This window comes from Oncorhynchus nerka, linkage group LG12 (genome assembly GCF_034236695.1).
Source record: "Oncorhynchus nerka isolate Pitt River linkage group LG12, Oner_Uvic_2.0, whole genome shotgun sequence".
Taxonomy (NCBI): domain Eukaryota; kingdom Metazoa; phylum Chordata; class Actinopteri; order Salmoniformes; family Salmonidae; genus Oncorhynchus; species Oncorhynchus nerka.
In genome coordinates this window covers 8,998,913-9,011,830 of record NC_088407.1, presented here as the reverse complement: position 1 = coordinate 9,011,830, position 12,918 = coordinate 8,998,913, and positions in this window count along the sequence as shown.

Here is a 12,918-nt window from a genome sequence, read left to right as displayed (position 1 = left end):
CAAGGTGTCAGTACAGCCTCAAGACTTCGGGGCGTGGACTCTACAAGGTGTCGAAAGCGTTCCACAGGGATGCTGGGTCCATGTTGACTCCACAGGGATGCTGGGTCCATGTTGACTCCACAGGGATGCTGGGTCCATGTTGACTCCACAGGGATGCTGGGTCCATGTTGACTCTACAGGGATGCTGGTTCCATGTTGACTCTACAAAGCGTTCCACAGGGATGCTGGGTCCATGTTGACTCCACAGGGATGCTGGTTCCATGTTGACTCTACAAAGTGTTCCACAAGGATGCTGAGTCCATGTTGACTCTACAAAGCATTCCACAGGGATGCTGGGTCCATGTTGACTCTACAAAGCGTTCCACAGGGATGCTGTGTCCATGTTGACCCTACAAAGCGTTCCACAGGGATGCTGGGTCCATGTTGACTGTACAGAGCATTCCACAGGGATGCTGGGTCCATGTTGACTCCACAGGGATGCTGGGTCCATGTTGACTCCACAGGGATGCTGGGCCCATGTTGACTCCACAGGGATGCTGGGTCCATGTTGACTCTACAAAGCGTTCCACAGGGATGCCGGGTCCATGTTGACTCTACAAAGCGTTCCACAGGGATGCTGAGTCCATGTTGATTCTACAAAGCGTTCCAAAGGGATGCTGGGTCCATGTTGACTCCACAGGGATGCTGGGTCCATGTTGACTCCACAGGGATGCTGGGTCCATGTTGAATCCACCGGGATGCTGAGTCCATGTTGACTCTACAAAGCGTTCCAAAGGGATGCTGGGTCCATGTTGACTCCACAGGGATGCTGGGTCCATGTTGATTCTACAAAGCGTTCCAAAGGGATGCTGGGTCCATGTTGACTCCACAGGGATGCTGGGTCCATGTTGACTCCACTGAGATGCTGGGTCCATGTTGACTCCACAGGGATGCTGGGTCCATGTTGACTCCACTGGGATGCTGGGTCCATGTTGACTCCACAGGGATGCTGGGTCCATGTTGACTCTACAAAGTGTTCCACAGGGATGCTGGGTCCATGTTGACTCTACAAAGCATTCCACAGGGATGCTGGGTCCATGTTGACTCCACAGGGATGCTGGGTCCAAGTTGACTCCACAGGGATGCTGGGTCCATGTGTTCCACAGGGATGCTGGGTCCATGTTGACTCCACTGGGATGCTGGGTCCATGTTGACTCCACAGGGATGCTGGGTGAATGTTGACTCTACAAAGCGTTCCACAGGGATGCTGTGTCGATGTTGACTCCACAGGGATGCTGGGTCCATGTTGACTCCACAGGGATGCTGGGTCCATGTTGACTCCACAGGGATGCCGGGTCCATGTTGACTCTACAAAGCGTTCCACAGGGATGCCGGGTCCATGTTGACTCTACAAAGCGTTCCACAGGGATGCCGGGTCCATGTTGACTACACAGGGATGCCGGGTCCATGTTGACTCCACGGGGATGCTGGGTCCATGTTGACTCTACAAAGCGTTCCACATGGATGCTGAGTCCATGTTGACTCTACAAAGCATTCCACAGGTTTGCTGGGTCCATGTTGACTCTACAAAGCATTCCACAGGGATGCTGTGTCCATGTTGACCCTACAAAGCGTTCCACAGGGATGCTGGGTCCATGTTGACTGTACAGAGCATTCCACAGGGATGCTGGGTCCATGTTGACTCCACAGGGATGCTGGGTCCATGTTGACTCCACAGGGATGCTGGGCCAATGTTGAATCCACAGGGATGCTGGGCCCATGTTGACTCCACAGGGATGCTGGGTCCATGTTGACTCTACAAAGCGTTCCACAGGGATGCTGGGTCCATGTTGACTCTACAAAGCATTCCACAGGGATGCTGGGTCCATGTTGACTCTACAAAGCGTTCCACAGGGATACTGGGTCCATGTTGACTCCACAGGGATGCTGGGTCCATGTTGACTCCACAGGGATGCTGGGTCCATGTGTTCCACAGTGATGCTGGGTCCATGTTGACTCCACTGGGATGCTGGGTCCATGTTGACCACAGGGATGCTGGGTCCATGTTGACTCTACAAAGCGTTCCACAGGGAGGCTGAGTCCATGTTGACTCCAGAGGGATGCTGGGTCCATGTTGACTCTACAAAAGCGTTCCACGGGGATGCTGGGTCCATGTTGACTCTACAAAGCATTCCACAGGGATGCTGGGTCCATGTTGACTCCACAGGAATGCTGGGTCCATGTTGACTCTACAAAGTGTTCCACAGGGATGCTGGGTCCATGTTGACTCCACAGGGATGCTGGGTCCATGTTGACTCCACCGGGACTCTGAGTCCATGTTGACTCCATAGGGATGCTGGGTCCATGTTGACTCTACAAAGCGTTCCACAGGGATGCTGGGTCCATGTTGACTCCACAGGGATGCTGGGTCCATGTTGACTCCACAGGGATGCTGGGTCCATGTTGACTCTACAAAGTGTTCCACAGGGATGCTGGGTCCATGTTGACTCCACAGGGATGCTGGGTCCATGTTGACTCCACAGGGATGCTGGGTCCAAGTTGACTCCACAGGGATGCTGGGTCCATGTGTTCCACAGGGATGCTGGGTCCATGTTGACTCCACTGGGATGCTGGGTCCATGTTGACTCCACAGGGATGCTGGGTCCATGTTGACTCTACAAAGCATTCCACAGGGATGCTGGGTCCATGTTGACTCCACAGGGATGCTGAGTCCATGTGTTCCACAGGGATGCTGGGTCCATGTTGACTCCACTGGGATGCTGGGTCCATGTTGACTCCACAGGGATGCTGGGTCCATGTTGACTCTACAAAGCGTTCCACAGGGATGCTGGGTCCATGTTGACTCCACAGGGATGCTGGGTCCATGTTGACTCCACAGGGATGCTGGGTCCATGTTGACTCTACAGGGATGCTGGGTCCATGTTGACTCCACAGGGATGCTGGGTCCATGTTGACTCCACAGGGATGCTGGGTCCATGTTGACTCCACGGGGATGCTGGGTCCATGTTGACTCCACAGGGATGCTGGGGCCATGTTGACTCTACAAAGCGTTCCACAGGGATGCTGGGTCCATGTTGACTCCACGGGGATGCCAGGTCCATGTCTTAAAGCTTTTAAAAAAACAACCGTTTTTTAACCTTTAATCTCCAAACCTTCATCTACACTGATTAAAGTCGATTTAAAAAGTGACATCAATAAGGGATGGATTCATGGAAAGAGCATGTTTTGTAGACTCTGTGTTTGTCATTCCAACACATTTAATACTGTGCATTTCAACCCAGTTAGAGTCCTGTATAGATTTCCCCTTTCTAAAACCCAGTAGTCTTGAACTCTAGAACTCTGGAACTCTAGAACTCTGGAACTCTGGAACTCTAGAACTCTAGAACTCTTGAACTCTGGAACTCTGGACCTTCAACACAGACAGCTATAAACACAGTACACATGATATGCTGTAAGTGAGAGTTCTGGGGTGAAGAATGGTGTTCTTGTTCTCGTTCTGTGATGTTAGTGTTCGTTTAGCGTGGGTGGCTACCACCCTCCCTCCATCCATCCCTTCTTCCATGTTCCCTCCCTCCCTGGCAAGCCTTGTCTCCCTGAAACATGGTAAAAGCATTCTCCTCAACTCCTAGACAGCAAACAGGAGAGAGAGTGAAATGAAGGAGGAAAAACAAGGGACGGTACCTTTCATACTAAATAGGGAATAGGGTGCCATTTGGGACACATATTAAGTGAAAACCACAGTAAAAGCGTCAGTTTATCTTCACTTCACCCCTCTGCTTTATATTCTACAGAACAAAAGGTAGGAGGGAAGGATGGCGGGAGGGGGAAATATTTCTCTAATCATGCATGTATGGGCGTTGTTGAGTCGGGTTGTCGGGGCTGCAGGGAGGCAGGGCCTACAAAAGAGCTAACCGAATAAAGCCTTCTCTCCATCCATTCTCCATCTCTCCCTCCTTCCTTCTCTCCCTCCATTCTCCATCTCTCTCTCCCTCCATCTCTCTCTCCCTCCCTCTTTCCCTCCCTTCTCCATCTCTCTCTCCCTCCTTCCTTCCCTCCACCTCTCTCTCCCTCCTTCCTTCCCTCCATTCTCCATCTCTCTCCCTCCTTCCTTCCCTACATTCTCCATCTCTCTCTCCCTCCTTCCTTCCCTCCATTCTCCATCTCTCTCTCCCTCCTTCCTTCCCTCCATTCTCCTTCTCCTTCCTTCCCTCCATTCTCCATCTCTCTCTCTCCCTCCTTCCTTCCCTCCATTCTCCACCTCTCTCTCCCTCCTTCCTTCCCTCCATTCTCCATCTCTCCCTCTCTCCTTCCTTCCCTCCATTCTCCATCTCTCTCCCTCCCTCCTTCCCTCCATTCTCCATCTATCTCTCCCTCCCTCCTTCCCTCCATTCTCCATCTATCTCTCCCTCCTTCCTTCCCTCCATTCTCCATCTCTCCATCCATTCTCCATCTATCTCTCCCTCCCTCCATCTATCTCTCCCTCCTTCCTTCCTTCCCTCCATTCTCCATCTCTCCCTCAATTCTCCATCTATCTCTCCATCCTTCTATCTCTCCCTCCTTCCTTCCCTCCATTCTCCATCTCTCCCTCCATTCTCCATCTATCTCTCCCTCCTTCTATCTCTCCCTCCTTCCCTCTCTGCCGGCAGCACATTGAGCTGTCTGTGTGACTGTACGTGTCAGACTAAAATAAGACTCTGGTACAGTGTGTGTGTGTGTGTGTGTGTGTGTGTGTGTGCGTGTGTGTGTGTGTGTGTGTGTGTGTGTGTGTGTGTGTGTGTTTTTTTTTGGGGGGGGGTCCCACCCATAGGGTAAGAGAAGAACCTATAGGACCTATAGGGTAAGATAAGAACCTATAGGACATATAGGGTAAGAGAAGAACCTATAGGACCTATAGGGTAAGAGAAGAACCTATAGGACATATAGGGTAAGAGGAGGACCTATAGGGTAAGAGAAGAACCTATAGGACCTATAGGGTAAGAGGAGGACCTATAGGGTAAGAGAAGAACCTATAGGACCTATAGGGTAAGAGAAGAACCTATAGGACATATAGGGTAAGAGGAGAACCTATAGGACCTATAGGGTAAGATAAGAACCTATAGGACATATAGGGTAAGAGAAGAACCTATAGGACCTATAGGGTAAGAGAAGAACCTATAGGACATATAGGGTAAGAGGAGGACCTATAGGGTAAGAGAAGAACCTATAGGACCTATAGGGTAAGAGGAGAACCTATAGGACCTATAGGGTAAGAGAAGAACCTATAGGACCTATAGGGTAAGAGAAGAACCTATAGGACATATAGGGTAAGAGGAGAACCTATAGGACCTATAGGGTAAGAGAAGAACCTATAGGACATATAGGGTAAGAGGAGGACCTATAGGACATATAGGGTAAGAGGAGGACCTATAGGGTAAGAGGAGAACCTATAGGACCTATAGGGTAAGAGGATAACCTATAGGACCTATAGGGTAAGAGGATAACCTATAGGACCTATAGGGTAAGAGGAGAACCTATAGGACCTATAGGGTAAGAGAAGAACCTATAGGACCTATAGGGTAAGAGAAGAACATATAGGACCTATAGGGTAAGAGAAGAACCTATAGGACATATAGGGTAAGAGAAGAACCTATAGGACATATAGGGTAAGAGGAGAACCTATAGGACCTATAGGGTAAGAGGAGGACCTATAGGGTAAGAGAAGAACCTATAGGACATATAGGGTAAGAGAATAACCTATAGGACATATAGGGTAAGAGAAGAACCTATAGGACCTATAGGGTAAGAGAAGAACCTATAGGACCTATAGGGTAAGAGAAGAACCTATAGGACCTATAGGGTAAGAGAAGAACCTATAGGACCTATAGGGTAAGAGAAGAACCTATAGGACATATAGGGTAAGAGAAGAACACATAGGACCTATAGGGTAAGAGAAGAACCTATAGGACATATAGGGTAAGAGAAGAACCTATAGGACATATAGGGTAAGAGGAGAACCTATAGGACCTATAGGGTAAGAGGAGGACCTATAGGGTAAGAGAAGAACCTATAGGACATATAGGGTAAGAGAATAACCTATAGGACATATAGGGTAAGAGAAGAACCTATAGGACCTATAGGGTAAGAGAAGAACCTATAGGACCTATAGGGTAAGAGAAGAACCTATAGGACCTATAGGGTAAGAGAAGAACCTATAGGACATATAGGGTAAGAGGAGAACCTATAGGACATATAGGGTAAGAGGAGAACCTATAGGACCTATAGGGTAAGAGGAGAACCTATAGGACCTATAGGGTAAGAGGAGAACCTATAGGACCTATAGGGTAAGAGGAGGACCTATAGGGTAAGAGAAGAACCTATAGGACCTATAGGGTAAGAGAATAACCTATAGGACCTATAGGGTAAGAGGAGAACCTATAGGGTAAGAGGAGAACCTATAGGACATATAGGGTAAGATAATAACCTATAGGACCTATAGGGTAAGAGGAGAACCTATAGGACCTATAGGGTAAGAGAAGAAGAGGTTCCCTCTACAGTAGCCCTGCATTGTAAATATGGAATTGAAACTGACACCCGTATGTAGCCTTAGATTCCCGTCATCTTCCTCTGTCTATGTATCGTCCAGACGGGCGAGGAAGGAGCCCAGTGCAGAAGCACTTGTTTTGACCCCTGTGTGTGTGGAGGCCAAAGGCAGACTGTTATAATACATAAAGAGTCCCTGAGAGACACGTCATTCATACCGACTCAGAAATATGCCTCAGCCCTGCTGCTAGTTGTAATAATATCTGCAGTGTAATGAGTCTCCTGACCTTCACAAGTGGCATTGAAAACAAAGACTCTGCTGACACACACTGTAACACACACACACACTCTGACACACACTGTAACACACACACTTTGACACACACACGCACTGTAACACACACACTGTAACACACACACAGTCTGACACACACACACACATTCAAACAAACACACACAAATTCTGAAACACACACTCTGACACACACACAGTCTGACACACACACACACACACATACACACACACTTTGACACACACATTCTGACACACACATTCTGACACACACACACACTTTGAGACACAAACTCTAACACACAGACACTCCGATATACACATTCTGACACAAACACACACACACACTACACACACACACACACACACTCTGACACACACATTCTGACACACACATTCTGACACACACAAACTCTGACACACACACACACTCTGACACACACACTGACACACACTCTGGCACACACACACTGACACACACACACACACACACACACACACACACACTCTGACACACTCACTCACTGACAAACACACACACACTCTGATAAACACACACACGCTCTGACAAACACACACACTTTGACACACACACACACACACACACTCTGACACACACATTCTGACACACACACATTCTGACACACACAAACACTTTGAGACACAAACACACACACACACTAACACACACACAGTCTGACACACACACACACACACACTCTAACACACACGCACACTCTGACACACACACACTCTGAAAAACACACACTCTGAAACACACACACTCTGACACACACACACACACACTGACAGACAGACACTGACACACAGACACACACACACACATTCTGACACACACACATTCTGACACACACACTCTGACACACACACTGACACACACTCTGGCACACACACACTGACACACACACACACGCTGACACACAGACTCTGACACACACACGCTGACACACACACACTCTGACACTCACACACTCTGACAAACTTGTGCTCGGACACACACACACACTCTTTCACACAAATACACACACTGTAGCACACACATACACACACTGTAGCACACACATACACACACTGTAGCACACACATACACACACATGCACACACATACACACGCATGCACACACATACACACACTGTAGCACACACATACACACGCATTCACACACATACACACACTGTAGCACACACATACACACGCATGCACACACATACACACGCATGCACACACATACACACACTGTAGCACACACATACACACGCATGCACACACATACACACACTGTAGCACACACCCTTCACTCCACCTTAGTCTGTGATTTAGTGATAACAGCAGTCATCTACCAGACATTCTACCAGACATTCTACCAGACACGCTGTAGCACACACCCTTCACTCCAACTTAGTCTGTCATTTAGTGATAACAGCAGTCATCTACCAGACATTCTACCAAACATTCTACCAGACATTCTACCAGACATTCTACCAGAAATTCTACCAGATATTCTACCAGACATTCTACCAGACATTCTACCAGACATTCTACCAGACATTCTACCAGAAATTCTACCAGATATTCTACCAGACATTCTAACAGACATTCTACCAGACATTCTACCAGAAATTCTACCAGATATTCTACCAGACATTCTACCAGACATTCTACCAGACATTCTACCAGACATTCTACCAAAAATTCTACCAGACACTCTACCAGACATTCTACCAGACATTCTACCAGACATTTTGTGTTAAGATGTTTCTTGTAAGTGTCTTTTAAGTATTCCAAAGATCAAAAGTGTAAATTAACCTTTCACTGTATAATTATGCGCAATAAGATCATTTAATACCTGTAAAGAATATATTTAAAAACTTCAACATGTAGTATTTACAACTTATAGTATTTATAGCAACAACAACATTTACAACATATAGTATTTATAGTAACAACAACATTTACAACATATAGTATTTACAACATATAGTATTTATAGAAACAATAACATTTACAACATATAGTATTTATAGTAACAACAACATTTACAACATATAGTATTTACAACATATAGTATTTATAACATGTAGTATTTATAGTAACAACAACATTTACAACATATAGTATTTACAACATATAGTATTTATAGTAACAACAACATTTACAACATATAGTATTTATAGTAACAACAACATTTACAACATATAGTATTTATAGTAACAACAACATTTACAACATATAGTATTTACAACATATAGCATTTATAACATGTAGTATTTATAGTAACAACAACATTTACAACATATAGTATTTACAACATATAGTATTTATAGTAACAACAACATTTACAACATATAGTATTTATAGTAACAACAACATTTACAACATATAGTATTTATAGTAACAACAACATTTACAACATATAGTATTTATAGTAACAACATTTACAACATATAGTATTTATAGTAACAACAACATTTACAACTTATAGTATTTATAGTAACAACACCATTTACAACATATAGTATTTACAACATATAGTATTTATAGAAACAACAACATTTACAACATATAGTATTTATAGTAACAACAACATTTACAACATATAGTATTTACAACATATAGTATTTATAGAAACAACAACATTTACAACATATAGTATTTACAACATATAGTATTTATAGAAACAACAACATTTACCCCATATAGTATTTACAACATATAGTATTTATAGTAACAACAACATTTACAACATATAGTATTTACAACATATAGTATTTATAGTAACAACAACATTTACAACATATAGTATTTACAACATATAGTATTTATAGTAACAACAACATTTACAACATATAGTATTTACAACATATAGTATTTATAGTAACAACAACATTTACAACATGTAGTATTTATAGTAACAACAACATTTACAACATATAGTATTTATAGTAACAACAACATTTACAACATATAGTATTTATAGTAACAACAACATTTACAACATGTAGTATTTATAGTAACAACAACATTTATAACATATAGTATTTATAGTAACAACAACATTTACAACATATAGTATTTATAGTAACAACACCATTTACAACATATAGTATTTATAGTAACAACATCATTTACAACATATAGTATTTACAACATGTAGTATTTATAGTAACATAGTAACAACAACATTTACAACATATAGTATTTACAACATATAGTATTTACAACATGTAGTATTTACAACATATAGTATTTACAACATGTAGTATTTATAGTAACATAGTAACAACAACATTTACAACATATAGTATTTATAGTAACAACAACATTTACAACATATAGTATTTACAACATATAGTATTTATAGTAACATAGTAACAACAACATTTACAACATATAGTATTTACAACATATAGTATTTACAACATATAGTATTTACAACATATAGTATTTACAACATGTAGTATTTATAGTAACAACATCATTTACAACATGTAGTATTTATAGTAAAAACACCATTTACAACATATAGTATTTATAGTAACAACACCATTTACAACATATAGTATTTATAGTAACAACAACATTTACAACATATAGTATTTATAGTAACAACAACATTTACAACATATAGTATTTATAGTAACAACACCATTTACAACATATAGTATTTATAGTAACAACACCATTTACAACATATAGTATTTATAGTAACAACAACATTTACAACATATAGTATTTATAGTAACAACAACATTTACAACATATAGTATTTACAACATATAGTATTTATAGTAACAACAACATTTACAACATATAGTATTTATAGTAACAACAACATTTACAACATATAGTATTTACAACATATAGTATTTATAGTAACAACATCATTTATAACATATAGTATTTATAGTAACAACACCATTTACAACATATAGTATTTACAACATGTAGTATTTACAACTTGTAGTATTTATAGTAACAACAACATTTACAACATATAGTATTTACAACATGTAGTATTTACAACTTGTAGTATTTGTAGTAACAACAACATTTATAACATGTAGTATTTACAACATATAGTATTTACCATATGTAGTATTTATAGTACCATAGTATCAACAACATTTACAACATATAGTATTTACCACATGTAGTATTTATCGTACCATAGTATCAACAACATTTACAACAAGTTAAACCTATACAGTTTTCAAGCTGAACAGGGAACATTAACAGAGATGGACGAACACTAAAACACACACACACTGTAACACACAGCCCTATAAAGTCTGGTGGCTCCTATAACAGGCATTTATGGCTCAGAACATAGTTCACCTAATGGGTAAATGGCTGGGGGGGGGGGGTATATAAGTGTATATAAGTGCAGGCGCCAGAAGGAATCAGTTGGATGGGCATTTGATTTCCTTAGGCGGACAACACTGGACCTCCTGTTCTGTTCTGGGGGGTTGTTATAGTGGAGATCATATACCCATGATATACGGTCTTATATACCACGTCTGTCAGCCAATCAACATTCGGGGGTAGTAAAGAGGGTGTTATAGTGAGTTTTCAAGTAAAAATGTAAAAATATCAAAATGAAAAGCAAAAAAATGTATATAGCCTCTGCTATGTGGACACATTGATACTGACTCCTGAGTGGCGCAGCGGTCTAAGGCACTGCATCTCAGTGTTAGAGGCGTCACTACAGACACTCTGGTTCAAATCCAGGCTGTATCACAACGGTCTAAGGCACCGTATCTCAGTGTTAGAGGCGTCACTACAGACACCCTGGTTCAAATCCAGGCTGTATCACAACGGTCTAAGGCACCGTATCTCAGTGTTAGAGGCGTCACTACAGATACCCTGGTTCAAATCCAGGCTGTATCACAACGGTCTAAGGCACCGTATCTCAGTGTTAGAGGCGTCACTACAGACACCCTGGTTCAAATCCAGGCTGTATCACAACGGTCTAAGGCACCGCATCTCAGTGATGTCACTACAGACACCCTGGTTCAAATCCAGGCTGTATCACAACGGTCTAAGGCACCGCATCTCAGTGATAGAGGCGTCACTACAGACACCCTGGTTCAAATCCAGGCTGTATCACAACGGTCTAAGGCACCGCATCTCAGTGATAGAGGCGTCACTACAGACACCCTGGTTCAAATCCAGGCTGTATCACAAAGGTCTAAGGCACCGCATCTCAGTGATAGAGGTGTCACTACAGACACCCAGGCTGTTACACAACCGGCCGTGATTTTGGAGTCCGATAGGGCGGCGCACAACTGGCCCTAACCCATCGTCTGGGTTAAGGGTTTTCCCGGGGGTAGGCCTTCATTGTAAAAAAAAAAAAAGATTTGTTCTTTAACTGAGTGGCCTAGTTAAATAAAGGTTAAATAAATGTTAAATAACCCATTTGAAAGAAGCTGAAAACCAGAAATCTGCATATGAGATGCTCATTCCTCTCTAGGTTTCTTCCTAGGTTCTTGCCTGTCTAGGGAGTTTTTTTCCTAGCTACCGTGCTTCCACATCTGCATTGCTTGCTGTTTGGGGCGTTTTAGGCTGGGTTTCTGTACAGCACTTTGTGACATCTGCTGATGTAAGAAGGGATTTATAAATACATTTGATTGATTGATGGTCTCCGCCTCCAACAATGGGAGTCCTTGTCCTAAAAGGCGAGAAACAGCGCCCCTCTGTCTTACTATGTGTAGCCCATGTATCTGATGCTGTGTGGACAGAAATAGAATGACATGCCGTGGTCGTTTGGAGGCAACACACTTAAGTCTGTATATTATTCCCATAGAAACGCATTGGGCTTAATCTGGACTGATTTTGGTGAGACTAAAACCTTCCCAACCATGAAGCACCGGGGTGGCAGCATCATTGTCACGCCCTGACCATAGAGAGCCCTTGATTCTCTATGGTGTAGTAGGTCAGGGTGTGACTAGGGGGGGTGTTCTAGCTCAAAATTTCTATGTTGGTGTTTTGTATGGTTCCCAATTAGAGGCTGCTGGTAATCGTTGCCTCTAATTGGGGATCATATTTAGGTAGCCATTTTTCCAATCTGTGTTTGTGGGATATTGTT